At 41.2% G+C, this 27,011-nt stretch overlaps 1 protein-coding gene across 2 annotated transcripts in view; it reads right to left on the bottom strand.

The window, feature by feature from the left end:
- Nucleotides 1–23,430, bottom strand: part of PCDH11X (protocadherin 11 X-linked) — a 407,090-nt gene extending 383,660 nt beyond the window's left edge. The window contains exon 1 of one of the 2 annotated variants that reach the window (XM_056491687.1): nt 22,954–23,430. The gene's annotated coding sequence lies outside the window, so the exon portion shown is untranslated. The remainder of the gene's footprint in view (nt 1–22,953) is intronic. The other variant, XM_056491686.1, reaches the window with a different exon arrangement.
- Nucleotides 23,431–27,011: the final 3,581 nt, after the last annotated feature.

The raw sequence follows: 27,011 nt of genomic DNA, 5'->3' as shown, positions 1-27,011 counted from the left end.
CCCTTCGAATACTCATTATAAATAGATCAAAGCTTCAGCCCAACTTCAGTACAAAGGCAAAGCTTTTAGATCAAACTTGAGCTACCACCCATCCCACACACGTCCTGCTGATATCTTACTTCGGGTTCTGCTAAATTATTAACACCCAAATACCAAATGATTCACTATTTAAAGAAAAATAATAGGAAACTTCATTTATACAACTGCTATTCCAATTACATTTTCTCTTTTCTCTTTTAATCTGGGCTGCTTTTTCTTTTGCTGTAAATTTTATGGCTTAATCCCTCATTTATAGGTTAAAAAAAAAAACAAAACTAAAAATAATTAGGAAGGCAAGAAAATGCAAGCAGGAGGCATAAAATGAAAAGGTACAAATAAAGATGCATGGAATGATGCTTTGCCAATAATTCTGGAATTCTTTATGACACTCCTAGGAATCCAGTTGCCAGAGCAAAATAGAACTATGGAAATCAGAAATATAAATGTGCACAGGAGTAACAGACAAGACAATCCCTGGATGTTGCTGCCATCTACAATATCCACTTGGATCTGAACAAAACTGTAATATATTATTATCTATATATAACAATATCAAAGAAGCTACTGTGGGAATCTGAATTCTGGAAAGAACTACATGGCTTTTTCTACATCAAAAAACTTTCTTCCATGCAGAGCCAGTAGTTAGAATGGAAAAGAGTCAATAACTGCTATGTGTAAAATACAAACCATTCCAACAGACATCAATGCTGAATATGGGACAAAGAATGCAAAATGAGCAAAATATTTGAATCTCTGTGCCTACAAAATTTAAGAAAAATGCATTATCATGATAATCAATGAAAGTTGGCTACAGTTTATAAAAACAACAGGGAAAAGGGAGTTTGTGAACTGAAATTGATGGCACATGATCTGCACACAAACACTCAGCCTTCACTCAGCTGCTCTGTGCCTCCTGCTGGGCTCGTGCTCAGCACTGACAAATCTTCCACAGCAAAGTTGCACAAGTTCATGAAGAAAATGCCCGTCCACAAGGTGTTTGTATATGTCAGAAAATAGGATCATTGTGCATAAAAATGAACACACTGCAAGTGCCTCATCCCTTATCACCAAAAAGTGCTATGCTGAAGTACTGGTGCTACCTGAATTCACATCTTTTATATGAATTTCTGGGATTTATTGGATGGATTTCAGGCAATTTATGACTTTTGTGTTGTCAGTATGAAAGTAAGCAATAAAATCAAACCTATGTTTTGCCAGTATTTTCCTTGGACTTGGAGATACCTACAGGTAGAAAAAACAGATTTTCCCTAAAATGCAACATAATATTTAGATTTTTTTTCCTACTTACTTAGAAATAACACAAAGAGAAGACCATGCAGAACAATGAAGATTCTTCTCATTCTCCCAGTTAAAAAATGCAGCCATTCATGCTCCAGCACTGCAATCCTGACACTGCTTCTCAGAGCTTTTCCAGTTTTAATCCTTCTGCACTTGCTTGAATTCACCATATAGATTTCAACAGCTGCACAGTGTATAGTGCACAGTGCATCACTGTCTAACAGCTCAAACTAAATCAGCAGATCTTTCTTGGGGCTTTTCATCACTACCAGACTAAGATTCCTCTATTAATTCAAGTCTTCTGGTATAATGTGTCTGGCAAAATGATGTACCAAATGTTTCCCACAAGTTGGAGAGCAGCACTGAAACCTGGAACAATTTATTCTGTGCTGCTTCCTTAGGAACAGAAAATGAAGTGAGGTTCTGGGACATTTTGCAGTTGGATGGGTTGAAGTTGAAATGTATTTTAATTTAAATAGGAATGGGAATTTTTGCTACATTACATGCAACAGACCACATACAGAAAAACTGATAGTTTTAGCAGACCAGAAAGCTCCTTAAATTGACAAAAAAATTCCTTAAAAAACAAAGGCTTGCTATCTAAATTGTTACATTTTATTTGGGAAACATGATGCCAATTTTAGTTGATACTCATGCAATAATCTATTTTACACACATCTACATATGTTTACATTACTATTAAGGGTGTATTTCCTGCAGAAAAACAAAACATAAAATTCATTTGTCAGCTGAAGCAAAAGTCAACCCAAAAATTATCTCCTCTGAGACATGGATAACTCATGGATTCTTATCCAGCTCTGAATTTCAAACCAGCTCCACACAAAGCTTTTGGCCAATTTAAACATACAAGAGTGTAGTTGCTCATACCCTCATTAGCATTAACTGATAACTGAAAAGCAAGATACATTATTTCTCATAAAACTTTGGGAATTTAATCATTCTTCCAGAATGGAAGATTTGTAGGTAAATCTTGCAGTAATCTTAATGGGAATTCCATGCATAAAAATGTGCATGAATATCAAATTCTAAGAATATAGATTTTTGGTTTAAAACTTTCTCATTTCCTTTTCTACATGCATGCAAATCAGCCTGGTTAAGCATAAATTGAAAAGGAATTTAGAGAAATTACTTTGGAAAGGCACATAAAAGGATATCCAGGTGATAACACAGAATCAGGCTACACTGTGGAAGGAAGAGCTTTCCAAGGTCTGCTCAAGTAACAAATGAGATTTTTCTTCCCTCTGGTTTGCTTTGTAAGGAATACAAGATCATAACTCAGCTTTGGCTTTCCTGCTGACTGGATTTCACCCTGGCAGCCAGTCCCACTGCTTGGAAATGGATTCCTCTTGCAGGATCTCAGTGCTCAGCATTCTGTGGCTTTCCTTCCATAATTTCCACAACAGAGTATTACCAATTCATGGCACTCACACGTTCAAGGAACAGTTCATTCTGAATTCAGGTAATGGGCTTCTGGAAGTTAATGTTACACAAAGTAACACTAAAGACAGTTTTCATTTAAGTCACTGTAAGTGCACTGGTGGAAGAAGAGCATAAATGAAAGAATTTATCAAACTCTGAGCACCAAAATATACTTTAAATGATGTTACTTCTCCAGGAAAACTCTCTTCAGGGTGCCAGGCAAATGGTTACACAAATATTTTTATGAACCTTGATTTTTTTATTTGCTGTGCTTTGTTTGGTATCATCACTGCTGCATTCTTGTTGGTTTTAGGCCAGGTTTGGGAGTCAGTTACTGACTGGCATATTTCTCCCAGGCAGCAGCAAAAGCAGCACTTTATACAAGCCCTTGTAGACAATTTCAGATAATTTCCTTCCTCTATGCTATTTTAGGAAATATATTTAGGTGGCAGGAAGAAACACTGAAAAAAATGAATAAACAGTGAATGCATGTTTGTTATGCAAAAAGAATCTATACCATTGTATCCATCAATTTCAAGCCATAACAGCAATGAAGATTTCATTGCAGGTATTCCTGGTGATTAATAAGCAGATGAGTTTTGTTGATCAGTGCAAGCAGCAGCTCCTTTCAGTCTGTCAATAATCCCTGGAATACTTTATGCTCGATCGCTCTTGCTGTAACGATATTAATTTGGATTGAATGCCATATTGTGCCACCCTCTAAAAGGCCCCCAGGTACTCATGTGTCTTGAGATTCAGGCCTTTCACAGCTTCCCTTATCTGCCATTTAATTTTATCAACTGCTGACTTTTTATGTGTAAGTATGTATGTGTAGATCAGAAAAGGCAATTGGAGCTGTGAATACAGGCATTTCCAAAAAATGTAAACTTGGTTTTAAAAGTGGCAACAACACAGGAATTTAAAAAGAGTGAAATTAATACAGGTGCACTGGCATAAAGCATCACAAGCAATGCCAAGTCTCTGTGAATAATTCATATTTTCATTGTCTGTGAGAATCATCTCAGAAGAAATGCACAGTATAGATGTCCTCAAATACCTCAGTGCTAAAAACCTGTATCCAGGATTTTAAAACCAACAGGACAAAGCAATGTATCACTGTGGGAATCAGCTGGAGTTTTGAAGTCTTCAGTAATTCATCAATTCTTTGCTGACAGGAGAAAGTTTAACATTAATTTACTTGGAAAGCGGAAAATAAAAAATGTGAGGTGTGTGAGAAAATTATTTTTTGCTATAAAAATTTTATCCCTTTTCCATACTCTTTATAAGATTAAATGGTCTGTAAGTACATTCATGAAAAGGACTATATAGTGGGGTGACCTACAAATTCTCTTCCAGTCTTCACATACTCAGATGTGATAAACAATCCCATTAGTGAGAACTTTACCAGTGTCCAAGAATTTCACCAGTCATGTTCAATCTACACCTAACTTAGTGCCCATCCTGGTTTATGCAGCAGGCAGAGCCATGGCCAGGCATGAAACAGAATTCTCTGAACCTCATCAGGTGCATTTCAGCAAGGTGGCTCCATGTCCCCTTTGTCACATTGTACATTTATTGCTGGCATTACATGATGTTAAATACACTGCTCTTTCCAAAATAGTAAATATTTATGGGGCATAGATAAGAGTCATGGATTTGGAAGTCTTGGATATGTTTTAACTTTGGTGGCAAATTCTTGGTTAAGGCTCTCAAGGCTTTAATCATCAGATAATGAAAAGATTCAGATGGGGATGTAAGAAAAGTAACATACAGTCTCCTGCTAGGAAGAGTTGGGTCCTGTGGTCCCTACAGTACAGTACAGTACAGTAAGACTCAAAGAAGTTAATTATCACAAGGGGAAAGCTGGAACTCACGTGCCAGTCATAAAAAAATCCCAAAGCACTGCAGCAGGGTGAGGAAAATCCCAAGGATCAGGACACACTGAGTATTGCACAGCTTGCTTCCTCTGGATGTGGTTCTTTTTTCATCAGGGTCCAACACTGTGTGCTACAGACTGTGTTTAACAGCCTTGGAAACACAAGAGATAACTAATGGCACTGTGCTTAGCCCCACACTGTGACTCCTGGGCAGTCTGTGAATCCTCCAGTCCAACCTCCTGCACAGAGAGGTGTCAGTACCCAATTCACACCAGGCTGCTCCAGGTTCTGGCCAGCTGGGTCTTGCAAACCTCTGGGGACAGAGATTATAACACAGTGTTTCTGGGCAGCTTGCTTCACTGTCTTTGTGGTGACAGTGGCAAAGGCACATTCCAGAAGTGAAGAGAAATGAGGAATAAATGACTTACATTCAAGTCTGGGCATTGTTCTGAACAATTTGCTGGGTTTTTGCCCTCTTGGGGGGACAAAGACTCATTTACTCTGTTAAACACACTCATCTCAGAACCACACTGTGCTGGTGAGGAGTAATTGAGAACAATGATCCCCAAAAATAATCATCAGTGATTGCACATGCAAGCCTTACACTGGTCGTCAGGTAGAACAACAATCTGTATGCATACTTGATATGCAGACACCTTATAAATAGCTAATAAATGATTAAATGAAATTGCTGTTTTCATAATGAATTAGTACAAGATCTGTTGTACTTAATGTTTGGAATATTTAAATGGTTTAACATACTCCAGTTATAAGTACTCTGCAGCTGGCTCTTACAACACAGATTCATCACTTAAGTATTTTTAAACTGTTTATATGTTTCATTACAATATTCCAGAACTTGTATCTCTAATTTTTTTTAATCATCTGTAATTGCTGGGGTCAAACCACAGAGCAGCTCTATGAAAAGAAGAAACCAACAATGGTTCCCTCTTTGGGCAGAACGGAACAGGGCAGAAAAGGGGGCTTGATTTGCATCACACTTGAATACAAACTGCAGCAGCTGCTGCATTTGATCAAGACAAAATTTCTTTCCCCAGATCTCATTCTGGGAAGCAAAATGCCCTTTTTTCTAAATCAGCTGTGAAACTGAGCCTGGTTACATAACATACACTCTTCCCAAGTTTCCAACACGCTGCATTTGCCCAAGAGAGACTTGGATCATGTACAAATTTTGTTCTGAATCTCCAAAAATTCTTCCACAAATTTCCAGTGTCTATGGAGTCACAATGTGTTCAATGCTACACAACAACACTGCAAACACTCGAAGGAAAAAGGAAAAATTTGGGTTCTCCAAGATCATCCTTTTCCATTCTGAAGGATCCTTCCATACACATCTGTGTGATTCAGCCTCTGAACATTTGAAAACCTTGCACCAGGCAGCTCTCCTCTTACTCCATGAAAAGGATATTATGGGAGATGGCAATCAACATATATTTGCCATATTTGATATGGCTCTATGTTTTGTCAAATCAATCTGTCAGAATGTGCACAGAACACAAGATACCATGTCCTCTGCAAGTGCATGTCATTTGTTATCTGAATAAACAGGTGAGGAAAAGTGAAACAACCCAGGCGAGGAAATATTTCTGTCATCCTCATAATTGGCACACTAACCAGAACCACGAAACCCTTAAACTAAAGAAAAATAAAAGAATAAACTCTCTCTTAACATCAAACTAAAAGCCTTGTCTCTACAGAAAAGCTCTGCAACAATGGAAAGAGCATTGCTGGCAATGCCTGCATACAGCACTAGTTTATACAAGTGCAGACAGAGCAATTTCTAATGAAAGTAAAAGCACAGAGTGAAATGGCCTCTAACCAACTCCATGGGCAGCACCACGTGTGTGGTACATGCAGTGTTCTCTTACAAGCTGCACTGAACCATGACAAACCTGCATTATTTTACAGAGATACAATTTCACACACAAATTGTCATCACTCTGGCTCCTCAGCCATTTTTACAGTGGGACAGGTTTACTCAGGGCTGAGTTGAGTCTCATGAATTCTAAGCCTGTCTCCCCCTTTCTGCAGTTTCATCACATTTTGCCTGAAAATAAGCTAGAAGGGCTGTGTCTCCCATCCTGCTAAAACCTGCATCTCATTTCCCTTCAGCAAATTTCCACACCACTCACAGGACACCATCTATCTTACAGTCCCTTTACTACTTCTGGAATGAAGACATACTGACAAAAATTCATGAATATTCATGAGCTGAATATTGAAGAAACTGTACGTTTCTGACATATTAAAAACAAGTCCCTTTTCTTGAACTGCTATGCACTGACTTTACAGAAATGAAATGAAATGGGGTAGGCTAGAATAACCTTTCATGAAGATCTTTAAGAGGGGGATTCATACATGATAAACCTGCAAACGTGTCAGCCTTTGTTCTTGAGGTATGTCAATGTCATTGGGTAGGATTTTGTAGAATTTAAGCCTCATAAGGGGAATTCTTACCAAAATAATTTCCCCCTTTGGATCTTATATCAAAATATTTCTGCATTCCTTATATAATTTTATAATAAAAATCCACTAGTCCTCTGTGCTACAATTCTGTACTTCTGTCTTATCCTTTGGTTAAAGTGTCCCATTTGTACCAAAACCCCAATGAATCCTTTGATGTTGCCATAAGCAGGCTGTCAATCAAAGCCAGACTGCATCACAACATCAGCTTCCCCAAAAATTTAGTTCCAAAGAAAAAAATTAATTTGTCAGCTTCCATGCATCCTCTGTTCAACATGATTTAACTCTGCACTTCTGCTTTTGCCTCTTAAGCATTCTGCATTAGGAACTATCAATTTCATCTGCACATTTTAGCATTTTTCTTCAGCACTTGGGTGCTTCTCTATGAGAATTTAATTTTTCATCTTGGTTTGTGTTCCCTGATAGCTTGGCAAAATGAGGATTTTTGGTTTTTTTCCTCAGTACTTCAGTGTCTTGCCTCAAAGCTTCTCTTCATAGTGAAGCTCCAATGCCACACTTTCTCTGAACACACTCCCTTCACCCTGGCACTCTGCCCTCACATTGCAGCATATTCATCTCAGTGCTGTGCAGTTCCAGCCATGCACCTCTACAGCCAAGTCACCACATCGATGACATTTCCTCCAAGACTCTGCTCTAATCCTTTCCTAACAGGAGGTTTTTTCCAGCTCCTCTGTAAATACAGGCTTAGGGCAGGCACAGCTCAGTCAGAGACTCAACCCAGTGCTCCCAGGTAATGCCATGTGTTCTCCTCCATCCCCCCACCTCTCAAAAGTAAATGGGCAAAAATGAATGTATGAATGAATGATCATCAGCTCCTGACATAGAAAGTTCATGCACTGAGGTTTGCCCAGCTTGTTCTCTGTTATTCTGATACTTCAAAAATGCCTGGGAAGAAACTGCCATGGGAATTTTGTTGCTCCTGGCTGGGTCACCTGTTCAGTGGTGCTATCACCAATACTACTGGTGTTACTCTTGTTACTACTGTCATTATTTTATGTTTACATGGAGTAGTTTCACTCTTCAGATCAAATCATGCAATGTTTTCCTGTGTTTCCAGACAGAGGACACTAACAGGAGAATGACATCAGGCTTTATTTCTGAGGCTAGTGTGTCTCAGTGATAGTGTTGGAAATAAATAGTCACATAGAATTCCACATTTTGAAAAAATAACTCTTTCTGGGTCAGGAAATGATTGTTGCATGAAAAAAATATACTAATAAATATTAATTAATCAATTTTTTTTAAAGTTGGCCGCTTCACTGAGCATTCATGCAACAGTCAATACATTAGATATTCTCAAGGCAAAGCAAGCATCTCCTAAACACTGAAAATATTTTTTCATTAAATGCACCAAGTTGAATTTTTATGTATGTCTGAAAAAGGAGATACTGTAACTTTGAGTGGCATATGTTAGATACAATCCATGTTTTTTATAAGTCAGCACAGCTCAAAAGACATCAATCAAGATGTGCAGATTTATAGAGCTGCAAGAAGGCCTGATACATATATGAAAGCTTACACGAGATGCTGTAAATATATTCAGCTTTCTTAACACTGTATTTATTTTTGTAGAAAAAAAAATCTAGATTTTTTTTAATTCCCAGATTCCTTCCTATAAATAACTTTTTTAAAAAAGAGTGACAGGTTTGGGTTCAGTTTTTTCCCCTCATCTCATTGATCCCTTTGTTAGAGCTCCACCAGTAACTCACTGGTCAGCGAAATGAAAGAATCACAAGACCCCATCACAAGCTGCCCAACTTTTTAAAACCTTATTCTTCAGTAAGTGCTGGGCAAGAGAAGGAAAAAAATACAACAAGCAATGAACAACATTGTTATTATGGCCCTCATGGTGTCCTGAAAGCAGCAGGGTTTGGAGATAATGGCAACATGCAGCTATTTACAACTTGTTAACCTTAATGCTGGGCTTGGAGAGCCAAACTGTCTGTGCACTAGCTGGCATCTTTCCTAAAATCTTCCAAGCCTTTGTGAAGCACATAGTCCTAGGAGTGCAAATCATCTTCTGGCACCTCCAGCTCTCCTAGCAAGAAATGTTCCTTTTAGAGCCCATGTCTGTGGAAAAGTAGGAGTCAGTGGGAGACAAGCAGGCACAGAAAGGTGGCAGTGGAAAATGAAAATTGGCAAAATGTTTTCCAGTCATGTAGAGAAATGACAGTCCAAAAGTAAATTCTTGCAAAACTGTAAGAAATGTAAGGAACATAAGATGTAACACTGCACCACTGGTATTTAAGATATAGCCAAAGACAACGTCAGAACTAAACATGTCACAAGGTTTCCTCACTAACCTCCCACCAACAGGCTGCATCATCACAAAAATGACTCTGCATGAATGAGTGCATTCCTTCACATTTTGTGATATTCCAGTCTGAAGCAAGAGCAGACCTGAAGTCTTTGTTCTTGCCTTGATTTACTTTTATCATCAGCCACGCTGTTACAAATGCCATGGCTGAAGGCTGCTCAAGAGGATTCTGCTCATGTGCCAGCTCAGAGCTGGACTTTCATTGAGTCTGCCTCATGGAGAAGCTTGCCCAAAGCCTTAAAGTTTAATGTCCAGCTTAGATCAAGGACATAAATCATGCCTTTTATGGCCACAGCACACCCATGCATATATATATACACCCACACAGGCTTTTAACAAAATAAATTTAAAAAATAAATAAATAAATAAAAAGCACATACACACATCTTGAAAAACTACTCAGGAGCAGATAATCTTTACAAAATATTAAGAAAATGCAGCAGAAGCATCAATCCTCTTGGTGTGATGGTGATTTTACTTCAGTCTGGCAATAAGATCAGGTTGGCAGTCATGTACTAAACTGGTAACACGATGCTGTGAATGGCAGTGTCAGCTGAAATACACCCTGTTCACAATGATGAGGCTCTGTGAATACAGCAGTTTGTTATGCATATGATTTGCAGAGGGGGTGACCTCTTGGGAAGCTGAGTGACTGTGAAACCACTCTTGTTGTGTTCAACAGATGTGGTTGGGACACAGTTCACGTTTCGTTCTTTTCCAAGTTTTCAGAGCATTTGTGCTTCACTGAGGAGCTACATCAACCAAACAAAACTAATGCCAGAATTCACCCCAACTACAACAAAACTGTCCTTCCCATTCTTTTCCTGGAGTTTTCTGAAGACACAGGAGATATTTGGTATGAAAACACCTTCAGCAGTGTCTTAGGTGACCAATTAAAATCTTTCAAGGATCAATTTTTCGACAAATTAATTTAGAAATACTTATCTGCCTTTTATCTTTTAGTGGTATATTCAAAATTGTTCCCTTCATTGCATCTGTTATACTCCAGAAAAGAAAAAATGATAAAACAGTTTCATCCCAAGCTATGAGTTTTTAACAGCATTGCTGCTGGGTCAGTCGAGCTTGAGTGAGTAGCCAAGGGTATGAAGTGCCTTGTGGAAAGGCAAACCTTTCATCAGGCTTCTGCTGTCACTTCCAGATTTACCAAAAAAAGGAACTCATCACAGGATTGAGATTTTTTGTTGGTTTTTCTTTTTCCTTTTTTAAAAAATTTATTTAATCTACAAATCTTTTACCAATTCATTTTTATTTCATTTAGGCAATCAGATTTCCAACACAAGGCCCTCCAAGTTGATTGTCTACACAGGCAGGGGTTTTTCTGGCACTCTACTGCTTTTTGTAATCCAGAAGTGAAGGAAACATTTGTCTCAGGCTTCTTCCCTTCAAACTCAGGTCATTGTTGTCTTACCTATAAAATTCTCCAAACACTGAATCTGGTTCTCATTTTCCAAACAGACTTCCTTTAATCGTGCTTTGTGTTTCACTGCACAATGCAGCAACACAGATCATTTAAAGAGAAACAGCTTTTTGGTTTGTAAATCATCTTCAGGGCTTCTGTTTCAGAAGAAGTGTGCAGATAACTCACATTCATCTTCCCTTTAATGACTGCTCCCAGTAGAATGTTTACAGCTTTTTTAACCTGTAAATCTGACGAATCTCTCAAGAGATTCATTAAAAACTTGAACAGGATTTTCTTCTCCTACAACAAACAGCACTCTGATAACACTTTCTAATAATGAACACATTCCAAGGGAAATTGAAAATCTGTGATTTCCCTGTGGTTATAGAGCCCATACATGTTACCTGTGATGGTAACTATATATTCACATTGCACTCTCTTGCCTAGATATGCTTGAGTCTTTTGTGTCTTTTGGCCTTGCCCTCTGGCCAAAAGCATTGTTTAGTTAAGAGTGGATTGGCTTCGGTGAGCCATCCCATTGTATACCTGGTTATTCAGTAACTAGGGCTTGGTATCTCAAACGTGGCTTTCATTTCAATTTCATCCATGGTTTCTATATTCCCAGAATCTGAGCATTCATATTTGCAAGATTCCTCAGTTTCATCTTCTCCAACATGATGGATATTTGAGATTCTTTTAGGGTAATTCAAATCAGGGAAGGATCAGAACAACTATCTGTGTTTTGACTTTCTGAGTACCACCTTTCATTTGCATAACTTTTACTGCAGTTGCACCAATGCAAAACAAAACAGAAACAGTTCTTGCCCAGAACATTTAATATAAAGTTTCCAAAATGAATGTATGCAATGTCTTAATTAAGAGAGCATGGATTAGGACTAGAGTGGTGTATGTAACTCACTTTATATCCAAAGCTGACCATGGACAGTTCTGTGTCCTGTTCCTGGCCACCAGACAAGGAGTGCTGAATTACCACCAGTTCACTCTGGTTCACCAGGGCATTTCAGTTCTAAATCTTTATCTCATAAGATAGCCCATCTCTAAATACAAGATGGAAAAAAAAATAATTGGTAAATGTTCCCAGTCGGCGGCAAAAATAGAAACCGAAATGATAAAGAGTAACTGAAAACCAGTTCATCCTCTCCTCCACACAGAGAAAAAAAACTGCAAAAATTATTTTCTGCTGGAGATGACTAATTATATTGACATTTTTTATATTCAGCACCATCAGGGTTGATTGTATTAAAGCAAGCCTAAGCCCCACATTAAAATACATTCTAAAAAGCAGAGTACACAATGCAGATCTCTTCCTACGGCTCAGGCTTTTCCTAAAGAATATTCTGCATATTTAGGGGATTCTACAACACACTGTAGATCAACAGTTTATCATTAAATTTTCTAGTGATGGAAAAGCAGTCTCTACATAAGGTAACTCCTGGAAGTCAGGAAAACTTTGATTTAGCTTCTTGGCCTACCAAAAATTTCCCTGTATGCCATCTGCTCTTTTCATTTATTTAAAATCCACATCTGCAGGGTTCTGAAAATATCAGACTGAGAGTGTCTAATGGTACAAATGCAATACAGCCTTTACCACACATTCATTAAGATAAACAAATAATTAGGATAAGAAGCTTTCATCAATGGAATCTGAAGGAAACAGTCCATAACTGTGGAACAACTATATTTAACATCCAACAAATTGCATGCAGCAGACATTTATTGAAGTATTTTGTAACACCCAAATATTTTTAAGGGAAAATGTTCTTTTGCAGACAGCAGAAACAAAATGGTACAGTAAGAGTCAAGGATGGAAAATACTGAATGAGTGCTTGCAGTATTCTGCTGAGCTTTCAGTTAAAATTGGCCCAAATAACCCAACACAAACCCACGGAAGTAATTTTTAATCTAAATTTCAGCTAAATTTAGCACAGGCAGTATTATGATCCTTTTAGATGTATAAAAAAGTACCAATGACATCATGTTAGACAGACAGCATGGAAAGTAAGTGAAACTACCAGAAATGAAGCTTTAACAAGAACAAAAATCATGAAATGCTTGTTCACTTTCAGGCACCTTCATCATTGTTTTCCAGTGAACAATTTTTGTTTGACTGCCTTCTTTGACAAATAATTCCATGATGAAACACCTGAATAAATTAGAATTTCTGTAACCATAAATATACTTTTTAGAGAATTGTTAAGAGCCTTGGTTTTATTTGTTGGGATCTTTTAATATATTTAATAAAAGTACTTAAATTTCTGCCCATAAAAATATTGTCTATTCTCAAACTGATTTTATTCCTGTATCCTCAAAGTCATACACTGTTAAGTCCCTCTTTAGAAACTGCATTTCTTGCATTTTTCTGTAGGGAATCTGTCAATCAACCTCCAGTCACTCTTGTAGTCAAGAGCAATAAACCATCAACATGAAGCATCAGCAGAACTCTTCACAAATACAAACAAAATTACACTCCAGCTAATGTGTCCACCCCAGAAAACCCTCAGGAAAAACTGAATTAACAAGTTTGTCTTACAGCTCTGAATGTCAACTAACTTAGGTTTTGTAGGACTGAGGGAAAAGAATCAGTCTCAGGTTCTCTTGCCCTCAGCTCTGTTAATAAAGCTGAGGCTTCTGCTTTCCAGTTGGCCTTTAAAGAAGAACAAAAACGAACAGCAGGGTTTCCTCGAAAAGAGAAAGGAAACTAAAAAAGAATTTTACAGATCAAAAGCAGTGCTTCAACCTGTATTCAGAAGGGCCCTGCACAAAGTGAAGAGACAACTTGTTGAAGTGGCAGCCTCATCTCTATAACCTCAGCTGAAGGAAGCCTCCAAAATTACAGCAAATAGCACATTGTGAGACAGGAATAGCAATAGCAACAGTGCTGAGATCCAGCACAGAAATAACAGCTCTCTTCTGCTCACTGCCAGGTTCCTCTTCCTGTCCTGCTCCTCTCCTCTTCACCACCTGAGCAACCAGAGCAGCAAGGACAGAGCAAGCTCCTGAATTTGAGTGAAAAATCACAGTTGAGACAAGGCAAAAAGCAGTGACCTACATAGAGGAGTCAATGTCTTTTTATAGCACCACAGGGAAGTTCAGACTGGGAGACCTCTAGAGAGTCAGTCTAGCCAAACCTGCTCCAAGCTTCTAAGTTACATTAGGCTGCTTAGGGCCTTAGGTCAAGCTTTGAAAATTTCCAAGGATACTCCTTTATATTAAGTGAACATTTTTGTAGTGTGCAGAAAGGAGAATCCACTTCAAGTGTTTCTTTTGGTTTGCCACCAAGATTATCTAAGGTGCTTGCAGCACTTCGAACCACTAGGAAACTCAATGACTACAGAGTTTTTACAGTCAGAAAACACAAAATGGCAGAGGATCTAGTGCAATTAGCATGTAGAACTCAGCCTAAAATCACTCTGATATCAAGGACAGCAGGAAACTCTTCATTTTCACAGAAATATGTGACTCCAAATAGGGCTCCCATTCCCAGGGTCCTTCACAAAAATGAGTAAGATCTTCAAATGATGAGCAAGAAAATGGCTGTAGCCAGCCCACAACAGATTTGATGTTCCTCCCTCCAAAACAGTTATGGCTGAGGTTGTAAAGACTACATCAGTCAAAGAGTATTAAAGAAAAGGAAAGGAGGAAAATCTGTCATAAATGTGGCTCACAAAGTGATGGATGTCATCCTAAAACTGGTCTTACGGATCACAAAACAGTCTGTTAAAAATGTTAATTCCCTCAGCCATCAGACTAAGAAATATCCACTGACATCTAACTTTTGTGAGGCTCATCAACGGGTATTTTACTACCATAGTAACACACAGAAACTGTTTCCAAGAGTATCTTGAAATTTCATCATTTCCACTTCACTTCCCCTTAGAGGTTTCCAAAAGCCCTATTTGTAGTGCCACGGTTTTACATAAATATCATATGTACATGTAACCACATACACAGCAGTTAAAGAGGTGTCCTGACCAAGTCATCCCTTTAATCACTGGAACATCCCAAATCTTTCAGAAAGCAATTTCTGTTGGTGATTAATATCTCTATCAACCACTGTCTTGCAGTTCAGCAGATCAGCAAAGTGATTTCTGCTTCAGTAATGACTAAATCAAGACACACATCCAATACTCTGAAGTGACTGCATTTTCAGAATTTAGTTAATCCTGCAGTAGCCACACTACCACCTGCCAGCCTCTTCTAAATCACTTACTCTAAACCTTTTTCCAATGATTTCTTTCAAGCTTTTTTAGCATTCATAATACAATAGAGCTTAAAAGTACTGTAACTGCCAAAGTGAATTACATGTAAGGAACTGAGACTCTCCACATTTTTTGCAGAGGCATGTTGCACAATTTTTGATTCAGACATTATTTTTTAAATCCTCTTTTCTTGTTAAGTGCACTACAACAAAAGTACAAACACTGACATTAAGAGACTCATAGCAAATGGCATTTTTATTAAACCAGATAAAGTTTTCATCAAACTTAACAGGAAAATATTCTGGTGTTCTGTGTATTCCCACTGATGTTGAACAATGACCAAAACCTGAAACCTGCTTTAAGTTAGCAAGACAAAAAAAAAAATAACCAAAGAAGCAGCTACGGGATAATCGACCCAGTATATGATGCTAAGCAGGCCTAAAGAACAATAATTAATAATTGTTAATTAAGATTTTTTTTTGTATTTTAGAAGTACCCTACCCAAAGAGCACCACTCAAACATGGAATTGGAGCCAAATTCCATTCAAATAGTCAGGAACCTCCTACTGAATGTGAGCTGTGGAAGGCAATACAATCACAAAAAGATTGTCCTAGCACCAAAAAAAAATTACTGGCATATTTACCTTTTTCTTCAACCTAATGAACAATACAATGGATTTCAGATCTAAGCCACTACTCTACAAGGAATCTGTGTTTCTATGAATAAAAGTAAATTTCAACATAAATTCAGGTAAATTTCAGCCAGTTCTCTTCTCGTTTATAAACTTTCTTCAGTGTTTTAACTTCTGTTTTTGTCCAAGCTTAGATTAATGGAAAGTAGAAATAATATTTTTGACTGACTGTATTTCTTGTTTAGTGTGATCATCCTAAAATATAACCATGTCTTTTTCCAGTGCTGAGGGTTCCACTCAGTTACCTGGACAGACTGATGCTTAACCTTTTGAGGAGCCACAAAACACAGAATGTTAAATAAGAAGCAACTGGCCCCAAACTCAACCATCAAACCATCAACTATTCAGCTTCAGTTAACAAACTTATTTCAAAGACAGTTGAGTCAAACTTAAAAAGTGAGGAAGAGCGAGCACGAGTAAATTCAATTTACTTTGTTTTCAGGGATGGAAGGAAGCAGGAATTTTTAAGCTCTTCCATTAGAACACTCAAAGCTCTTGAGGGAGTCACTGGTATTTAGGCACCAGGAATGGCTCTCCCTCCTGCACGCAAGCTCAGGTTGCTCAGTGCTGCCAATGGCTCACTGCTCACAGGGCTGTGATGTCCAACACATCCCACCTCATTCCTCAGCTAGAACACAACAGTTTCTGACCAGAGACGGGTGAGACATTTCTTTGAAAGCATTAAAGTCTTTGATTTTTTTAACTTTTTTTTTTTTTTTTAATGATATGCCAAGTGTCTTTTTTCTCCCCCTTTCTAGCTCCAAACACCTTAAGTTAATGTTCTGTGAACTGATCTCAAACATACTTTGCATTCTGCTTTAGGGTACTCCCAGTGCAGTTCATGCAAATGGTTTTCTCTCTCTTTGTGGATAAATCTAAACTGTGCAAGATACAAGCTGATATTTGAATGAGCATGTTGTCAAAAGACAAGTAAGTGTAACTGACGGCTGGCCATTCTGTAATTGTTTAAAGAGGGATTTTAAAGGAGTTTCTTGCTAAGAAAGTGTGGTTTATGGTGTTCTCCTGGATATATTTAAAGGGCTTATATATGAAAAAGGTTGGGGGAATATGCGAATACCAAAAATCTCATGATAGTTCTACTTTTCTAGTCATCATTTTTCCAGATTGATTACATACAATTAAAATACATTAATTTCCCAGATCTAAGGACCCTTCTGTAACTTTCACTCCTCAGATTTCACTAATGCCATAAACAATTGAACATGTACAAGTATAGGGGTTTTTTTCCTGAAGTTTGTGGTGGAATCATAGAAGATAAAGATGTAATAACTTCCAATTCAGCTGCCCCTTGGTCAGAGAATGAGGGTTCTGTAACAAACTAGGACAGCACAACTCTTGATTCACTTTACATATCACATTTTCTTTAGTAAGTAATAAAATAACAGATCTCCTGCACATGAACTTTAAACAGAGATCTCTGGATGTACACTCAGCTGACAAGCACTGAACTGGTCTCCTTGATGAGAGCCCTGATTACCAGAAAATATTTCTAAACCCTTCACTAGAATCCATTTCTTCTGGAAAGCCTCAAATGAGGACAAGGTAGGGAGATTAACAGAAAATTAATTTTACATATTCTTTTCCCAAAATTTTCATCCCCAAATTTTCACTGTGTTGCACTGCACTCCTGATTTTGATTTACAACACACTGCCACGTACATTTTCCAAGGGTCAATTAAATGACTGACATAGTGAAGCCATTACTCCATTTAATGATAGCTTTAGTTTCATCCTTATATCCTACATATATTTATAAATTACTGACAGCAACTATAATCTAAACAAACTACTACACTGAGGCCCTAAATCATTTGAGTTTAGAGTTATAAATGCACATTACAGTTCTTTTCAAGTCTCCATTTAATGGAATTTCCAAACACTAGAGCTCCTCTGCACTTTTCCTTAAGGGATACTATGGCACTCTCTCTGGCCATTTAACAAGTCTAGGTCTTTCATCAGAAACATCACACAAGTCCTAGAAAAATCCCTTTCCAGTTTGTGAATCCAACCTGCACCTTGACATGATGCCTCCTGTTGAAGCTATGCTCCATTTCAGGGAGAAAAACACCCTCACACCTCAGGAAAACCAATGATCCAGGTAACTGTGTGCCTGCCAGGACACACAGCTCCACACTCGTCAGGAGACAGGGAGACACAAACTTTTATAACTACAAATGCAATCACACAACCTGCTGAAATGACTAAACATGGGTTTAAATTATTACTTCCATTAGCAGAGATAAAACTCAGCCATGAAACCTCCTTTCTCAAGAGGATTATTAAAAAAATGTGACCTAATGAAATCTGAGTTACAGGCTGGAGGGAGACAGTTGGCTTTTTTATAACTGTTCCCTATGCTCCATTTTATGGAACCTGCAGCTCAGTCATCCCCCAAGCATTCCATACTTTCCTTGGGGTGGGCATGCCTGTGCCTGGTGCCAGGGACTACAGCTGGAAACATGAGTGCATGTGGCTGCAGTGTGCCCACGTGTGAGAACACGTATCATAGATTTCCATGCATATACATTTATTTATTTAACAAGATAGCACCGTTGGTTAAATGAAATATGCTGTGCATAAGCATTACAAACTTATACTAGATTTTTTCCCCTTTAACATGTATTTCCTGCTACTTCAGTAGACAGCATCAAGCGTACATAATTACTAATTAAATTCCTACAACAATAATAAAACTATGTCCTTAAGGATGTAACAGATAAACACTGATATGCAAATAGACTACATCACCAGTGACATCTTATTTCTAGACTGGCTTGGAGGAAGAAAATCTTCCCCAAAACAACCATATCAGATCAAAGTAGAACACAAGGCAAGATGTTCCCTTGGCAGGAAGATGCAGCAGAAGTTTCTGAGCACAAGGAACTGCCATGTTAAACCCCCAGTGATGGCTTTTAAAGACATGGGCACCTCTGATTGCAAGTTCACTACTGAATTTGGAAGTCTCCAGTGACTTCAACATTCATTTGTCTCTCTAACAATGCATTTGGTTCTTTGATGATCTGGTTACATAGGTTTCCTTTGCAACTTAAATTAAGGAAAAGAACAACCACTTAAAAAGAGATTCCTTGAAAAGTTAGTAAAGCATTTGCTGTTAAGCTGGCTGAGTTCTGCCACCCCTGCAAGGAAAACTCCTCTATAGCAATGCCTTCAACACCTCATGAACATACAGAACTCCTGAAGGAGTGACAGAAGTTAAAGTATGGACATAATGTAAGGCAAAAAGCAGTTATGGAAGACTCTATTCCACTAGGAATTTTTTCACAGATTGCAGGAAGATTTGGCTCAGGCCATGATGGATCAAGAAGGCTAAATCTTGCATAGTCTATGGGAAATTATGTATTTTTGAATTGTGTCAGAAATAATTTCCAAGGGGATTTCATTAAACACAATGACAACAGACTTCAAAGGAAAAGAATACTTAATTGTGGCACAGTTTCTCACTTACTGTCAAAACTACCAGGATTTGATTGTGTCCACAGACTAAACCCCACAGTGTTTTTCATCTGTATTCTAATTTTCACATTAACTTCTCCTGACATGATACTGCCTGTGGATCTGCAAGGAGGATGAGTTTTCCCAGACCCGAGACAGATGCGGTCGCTGCTACTGCGGACACGGCGAAAGACAACTGCAACAAAATTCCTCAGCAACTCACTGCAGAAAGAGGTAACTGGGACAGAAGAATATTAATCTCCCCTAAGAATTTTTATGTAAATGGCAAACAATACTCATTTATTTCATCCACTCCAAAATACTTGGAATAAAGGAACATCTTGAACATGCTCCTTGAACATTGGCATTACACAGCAACCGTACTCTTGGATCCACATGGATTTGTAATTCCAGGAAAAGGCTCTGGGGTGCTTTAGACAAAAGGGTTCTACCGTTGTTCCCGCTGGCAGTCTGCTGAAGGGAAGCAGGATTACAGGGCTGGCAGTTTCAGGTGGACAACCTGGCAAGTGATAGTTAGCAGCAGCATCCCCCAAAGGCTTCCAGCACCTGGGTCAGACAATCAGCACTATTCAAAAGTGAATGGTTTTCTTTGGCTCGTTGAAAGGAAAACTACACGGGTTACAATACAAGGTTTGGGGTTTATTGTTCTTGCAGTTTAACCCTCAAAAGAACTACCTGGAACAGTGCCAAAGGTATTATTCTGGTGTGGTGTGAAACTGAACCCTGACTAATTCCTGCTTGGAGCCAGTGCTGTCTTCCTTCAAGAAAAGTCCTACTGCCTGCTTAACAACCACAGGGACCTTTAAAACCCAGGTAGAAACGCTCACCTGGATCCACAAGGGTCTTTTGAAAGGTTTGATGTTTTTTTTTTTCCTTTTAACCTCTCAATTTTTCACACAGGTGTTGTTTTCTACTAAGCTTTCTATAACCTCAACTTAATAGTGCCAAATGCTATTAGAGTTCATTGTTTAGGATATCTGTTTTTTCTTTTTACTGTATGAATGTATCCAATTTAAACTTGGAGCCGGTCCTTTAAAACTAGCTGTTAAATTCCTAAGCAAATGGGTGTTTTAATGGAAAGGCTGACATACTCCTAAGTGTGGGAGCGTGAATGGCTCCACTATGAGATTACTCAAGTCCACATAGAATACAAATGCAATACAGGACCACAGGTTCAGATCTTTGATCTCTTTTTTTTTTTTTTTTTTTTTTTTTTTTTTGCAGAGGCTGTGATGTATAAAGCCAATTCCACTGTGCAGACAGTACTACACTGAATATAAATTATCCTTTAACTATAGCGAGGCTCACATTTAAAGAAATGCTGCAAGACTGAACAATGCAGCCATGAAGTAGAGTTCTTCTGTAGCAAAAATATACACCAAGATCTGCATGGATAACCATGGTTTCAAAGGACAAAATTTCTTCCACAGCTGTTATTTGAGAAAAAATAGAGTAAAATCTGGAGTATTGGACATGCAGAAGTACAGTTGGAGCACACTGCTTGCTCTTTTCATTAAAAAAGTGAGCTAGGAATACTTGCTTTATTGCCCAGATTAAGCATCATTCCCCTAAGAGGCATAAAAAAATGATTTTAAAATGTGGAAACCAACAGTCTCTACTGAATATGGCTTGAAATTTAAACATGTCTTTTCCAGATACCTCTTTAGAGGAAGAACCTTCTGCCTACTGAGCTAACACTAAGCTCCCTGGAGTCAAGCCATGAATATTCTAAGCCTATCTCTTACAATCCATGAAAAGTTATCTTTTGCCAAAATAAAATGCTTAAGAGGAATTCAATATGCTTATACTGCTCTTCTTCATTTTATTTAAAATAAGTGTTTCCATCTCAACTTTATGCCAAATACACAGCAAGAGAGAGACTGAGTTCTGGAGATGTTACCTGAGAATCCGTACACAAATGGGAAAACAAATTCCCCTTCTGAGAACATCAGCTCTTCAGGGTTGGTTATTAAATTAGCCTTTAACCAACTCTTTTGCAGTTACAGATAGGCACTGTTGAGGATTCTTAAATGAATTTCTATGTTTACATCAGTTGTTTCTTAGGTGGTGCTCAGCCATGGTGCATCCGCGCTCTGGGATGTTTCTCTGCACGCCAACTTTGTTTGTGTGCGTGTGGGAATGTTAGTAAATAAATAAATAAATAAGTAACTTTGTTTCTTATCTTACCTCTTATGACCTGTGCAATCTGGCAGATCAATGCTACTTCCACTGCAGACAAGCAAAAAGTTACAATTTGTCTTTCACTTAATCTTTTTGTTGTCTTTAGGCTTCCTTGCAGTAAGGCGTGAAGAAGGTGCTCTCTGTGACTCAGTTCTCTGTGCCAGAATACAACCGAGCACAAAAGGAATGCAAGGGTGAGCTGATAGTATCTACTGTCTTCAGCTCTGCTTTGGTTCAATAAACTTGAACATCTTCTCCCCTCCTCTGCCGATTGAGATAAGCAGCAACAATTACTCAAAATGTATTATCAATTCGAGCTCAAAAGGCAGGATCAGCGGAGCCGGCTGCATCTCTCCCAGCCTCAGTTTCCTCCGGTGTCCGAGAAGGGCAAACAGGTCCCTGATGCCTCTTGCCATGCACCTCGCAGCTACTCTACAGGCAACTACACCCAGGCTGCAAAGGGAGAGTGAGAGAAATCCTTTGCCTTCCACACCGCCTGCAAGGCTTCTGCCTGTAGCCAGCAGGCTGCGAGATCTGTACCACGATGGCAAAAGTCACAGACGAACCATCCTTCCCTTCCCTTCCCTACACGATCACATTCTCTCCTCGTCTTTCTGTGCTCTGCTCTCTCCTCGCCTTTCTGTGGTCTCCATAGCTGAAACCAAGAATTCACTGGGCATCACTGCAATGCCTCTAACCAATTCTAACTGCATCCAGAGCTTGAGTCAATTAAAACACATTTCAGCTTCATCTGGTTTTCATCCCATTCCACTACTCCACATACACAGCAACTTTAAGCTTACAGACATCCTTTCATGGTTCAAGAAAATCCTTCCATCAAAGAACTTCATTTACAATCCAGCATAGTTTTTGCTTTCTCTGCTCTCACAACAGCCTGGCATTTTGATGCAATCCTCATTTAATGCAATCTCCATTACAGGACTGCGATCACATCAATAAAATGTTCCATATGTTTGGGTGGTTTTTGTTTTTTTTTTTTTGTTTTGTTTTGGTTTTTTTTGCATCCCTCACCCCCTCTCATTAATAGTAGGCACGGTATCTGCAAAAAACAGCAAATCAAACAGGCTGATGGGATGCTCTAGGGAGGTAGCGGGGGGTACACATTCAACAAAATGCAGCAGCCAATGCAAACTGCCCATCAGAGACTGAGCCCGTGGATCTCCTCATTCCTGAGCTAGGCGAGTCGCTCACTGTCCGCGCCGTGAGCACACATCCTCACTGTGCTGTGCTACCAGACTAAAAATAAATACAGCTTTTGCAATCACTTGTGAGCCCCGTGTACTTTTCACAGGAGCGGACTTTCATTTTACTTGATCGGTTTCAGCTTATCCATACTGTTCTGGCTGAAACGCCGAGGCTCTGCTTCCAAGGATGGGGGGGTTGCTGGACAAAAGATATCATATAAAAGGATACAAAAATCCCCCATTTCCCCAAGCCCCCTTCTTACCTTAAGTGCCTTCTCTGCACAAGATGCCAATCTACATGGGCTTCTCAGCACATCATCAAGGCGTTTAGAGTAGTGAAGGCTGCCCCACTGCATGGAAGTTAGCCCGCTTTGCAACAGCAAATCCTCGATCCAAAGCACCAGCCGCTTCTTCCCATGCAGTGTGCCGAGCACGAATCACACGCGACTTCCACATAGGGAATAAAATTGCAAAAGAAACGGGGGGGAAAAAAAAGGTATCCTAACTTTTAGGTAGCCTGAGTTTGTTTTATTTCTGTTGGGTTTAGTCAATTATCTGCTTTTGCAGCCGCGAGACGACGGAAAGGCAATCGCGCCCTGGAAGCCCCGCACCAGTCCGCAGAGGTCCGGCCGCGTAACCCAAGTTGCGCGGAGAGACCCTGAACTCGGTGCGGCTCCGCAGCGCAGCCCGGCAGCCCTTCCCTCGCCCGGGGCTGCGGGCACCGGAGCGCCGGGTCCCCCCGAGGGGCAGCCGCCGCCGCTGGGCGCTCGCCCGGCCCCCGGCGGGGCTGGCCCGGTGCTGGCCCGGTGCTGGCCCGGCTGGCCCTGGGGGCGCGGGCTGCGCTGCCGGCGGCGCCCCGGAGCCCGCGCTGTCCCGGCGGCGGCGGCGGCGGCTCCGGCTCGGCTGTGCCGCGGCCGCCCGCGCCCCGCTCTGCCGCTGCCAGCCGGCCCTCCCCGCGGCTGACATCAGCGCCAGGAGGAGGAGCGACGCCGGGGACGCGAATAGCCGGGCCGAGGGGGGTTCCCCCTCCCGGAGCCGCCCTGCCCGCTCCTCTCGGAGAATCCCCCGAAAGCGGCGGCGTGGCCGCTCCGCCGCCTCGCCGGGGGGCGGCCCCAGTCCCCGCCGGCGCCCCCCGCCCTCCGGTACTGCCCGGCGGGCGGCTCCCAGACACGGGAGAAGCGGGGAGAACCGGCGCTCGGGGCCGGAACGGGACCGGAGCGGGGCGCGGCGCTCGCAGCCCGGGGCGGCCGGCGGTGCGTTCCTGCTTCCCTCCGCCGGGCTCCCGCCTGCACCAGCGCCGCGGCGGGGGAGACGGGGGGATAAGAGGGATCGCCCCTCGGCCTCGCCCCGGCTGGGAGAGCGCCCGTGCCCGCGGAAGAGCTGCCGCCCCCGGCTCCGCCGCCCGCCCTCCAAGCCCCTCAGTGCGGCGGTGCTCGCTCCCACCGCCCCCGCCGCAGCCCGGGATGGCAGCGGAGCCACCGCCGGCGGCGCGGAACGGGCGCGGGGGGACAGCGCCCGGGGCTTAGCGGAATCTTCCCGGCGGCGGGGCTGGGTGCCTGGGCTCGGGGGTGTTGGGTGCACGGCTTCGGAGGATGCCGGATGCCCGCGTTCAGAAGATGCTGGGCGCCCGGGCTTGGAGGATGCTCGGCGCCCGGGCTCGGGGGTGTCGGGTGCCCGTATTCAGGGGATGCTCGGCGCCCGGGCTCGCGGGTGTTGGGTGCCCGTATTCAGGGGATGCTGGGCGCCCGGGTTCGGAGGATGCTCGGTGCTCAGGCTCGAAGGTGTTGGGTGCCCGTATTCAGGGGGTGTTGGGCGCCCGGGCTCGGGGGTGTTGGGTGCCAGGGCTCGGGGGTGTTGGGTGCCAGGGCTCGGGGGTGTTGGGTGCCCGGGCTCGGGGGGCTCGCCCACTCCAGTGTGCGGGATGGGGTGGGCGTCCCGCACGTTTCGGCGGCTCCTCTTTCGGGCCGGAGCTCGGGGGTGCGGGAGACCATGCGGAGGCGGGGGGGTCGTGCCGCAGCCTCCGGCGGGGACCCGCTGCCGAGGGGAGCAGCGCCGGGCCCGGGGGCCCGGGCGGCCTCCGGTGTCCCTCGGGCCGGGCTGTCCCGCCCCAGCCGGACCCCGCTCCCCGGGAGGGGCAGCGCTGGGCTCGGGGGTCCCCTGGGAGTCGCAGTCTGAATCACTTCAGTCTGAGAAGTGATCAGGGATCAGTGATGGCACAGGGAGGTTGTGGTGGTGAGTTCAGCTTGCGTGAAAATACAGTTCAATTAATAGTTAATTTGTGATGTTGATTTTGATAATTTGAGGATCTTGTATTATTTGCAGTATTTTGCCTGATGCCTGCAGTAGGCACTTCTCAGTGAACACAATAATTATTTGTAAATAACTGAGCATTTTTTCTGTACTTGGGTGACAAGACAGTTTTAAACTCTTCTGATGAAGAGAAGACATTGCACTTATCCTAACAGCACACATTTTTCATGTGTTCTTTAAAAATCGCATGGAAATGTCTGTGAAAGTCTTATTTTACCTTCTTTGCTGTAGCAAGATGTAGGTGATGCCTCACTTTTATTGCTAAATATAGTTAAAATGCCAGAATTTCTCTGAAATAAAGGTATATAAGTGAGAGAATGAGCAAGTTCTAAAACCAGCTTCTGAAAATCCCCAGTCATTCAGTGAATTGTCTCCATCTTACCTGTTAACTGATATATTCAATGAGATTCTCTGCATATGGACTCGGAATGAACAATTGCATGGCCATTAACCATGCTGAGATACTCCAGAACAGATGTAATGCCTTTTCTTCTAGGTCATATTTCCATATTGTATTTCAGTCGCCTGACTCTAACCAAAAGCCCATTGTATTTTACTCTACTGGGTACTAAATTCTGTGAATTTAGTGAAGTTATGACTTCATTATTTTTGCCCCACATACATACAGATGGCAGAGGTGCCTCGTTATCTACAAACAGAACATTACCCACAAATTAGAGTCTGTGTCCTGGCTCCTGTGCACCACGCTGCAGAGAGTAACACCTACCAGTCAGGGACACTTATTTATCAACATTCCTGAACATTTTGTAATAAAATGGGATATATGGAAACTACAAAAGGGCAAAAAATAAAAAGCAAAGTGCTCTGTGTGTTTGGTTTACATTATGATAGTGGCATACAGATAAGGACTGGCTATCAATCCTGTTAATACCCATTCACCCAGCTGCTGTTACAGAGGACTTCTAAAACAGCAAAGTCCATAATGGACAACTGTATTTTGCACCTAAGAAGAGGCAATTGGGGAAGGAATTTCTGTGGATTGCTTGGACACAAATGACCTTCAGGATGATTTATCCTGTACAAGAGCAATCAACTGTGATAGCATCAGCCAGTCCAGAAAGGAAAGCAAGGACCGTGTCTTGGGGGGATGATGACCTGTCTGGCTTTCCAAGGGGTGTCTAAGCTACAATGGATCCAGCATTTTGTCTCAACTGTGTTTGAATTGCACAGCCAGAAGTCAAATTTAGTAAAAAGTTGTTATTTCACTTTAAAAAAAAATAGTAAGAAGTAGGTAGCTTATTTAACAGATAGTGGGGAGAAACCCTGGAAAAGGACAAGAACCCTTTACAAACCAGAGCAGCTACATCAGGAAACTGAAGAGTTCGAGTCAGACTAACTCTGTCCATGCAGAAAATATTATGAACAAAATACTTCTGTTCATCAGAAGGCATTGCTGCTACCCTTGATACAGATCAAGGTCTAAATCCTGAAATTGTTTGTTACTCTGAGCACATGAAGAGGCCCCACAGGAACTATTCACATGTGAAAAGAGCTAGGACCAGAGCCAAAGTTTTGCATACTGTGAAGGTCAAGCTTGCTTCTTTCTAAAGCTTGCACTTAGCAGACAAACTCTCAGAACTATGGTTTCCATAGAGCACCTTCAGCTCATTCCTCAGGATGCTGTAAGCACTGTGGTTGATTAAGAGCAATTTGTGTCCTAGCAGGTCCCTGAGACTTTGGGGCCGGGTGCCTTGCAGGGAGCTGCTGCCTTGCAGAGCAGAGGCTGCCCCTGCCTTCCCCTGATTGCAATTATTGTCCTTTCTCCCACAGATGCCAGGTTTTTTTATTAACTTCTCAAAATGTAAGAGTCTTATGGATATTATACAACTCCTGGCTTTACAGTTATGGAAAAACCTGTTAATAAAAATGCACTGCCTGTAGGACGAATTCTCAGCATTTTTGCAAAGGTCACATAAAATATATTGCTTGAGTAGCCTTACTTTGGTCACCAGATAAGTCATGGAGAGGCCACATGATGACAGCTGCAGAG

This window comes from Oenanthe melanoleuca, chromosome 4A (genome assembly GCF_029582105.1).
Source record: "Oenanthe melanoleuca isolate GR-GAL-2019-014 chromosome 4A, OMel1.0, whole genome shotgun sequence".
In the NCBI taxonomy this organism is placed as follows: domain Eukaryota; kingdom Metazoa; phylum Chordata; class Aves; order Passeriformes; family Muscicapidae; genus Oenanthe; species Oenanthe melanoleuca.
This window is presented reverse-complemented; position numbering and strand designations above follow the sequence as displayed.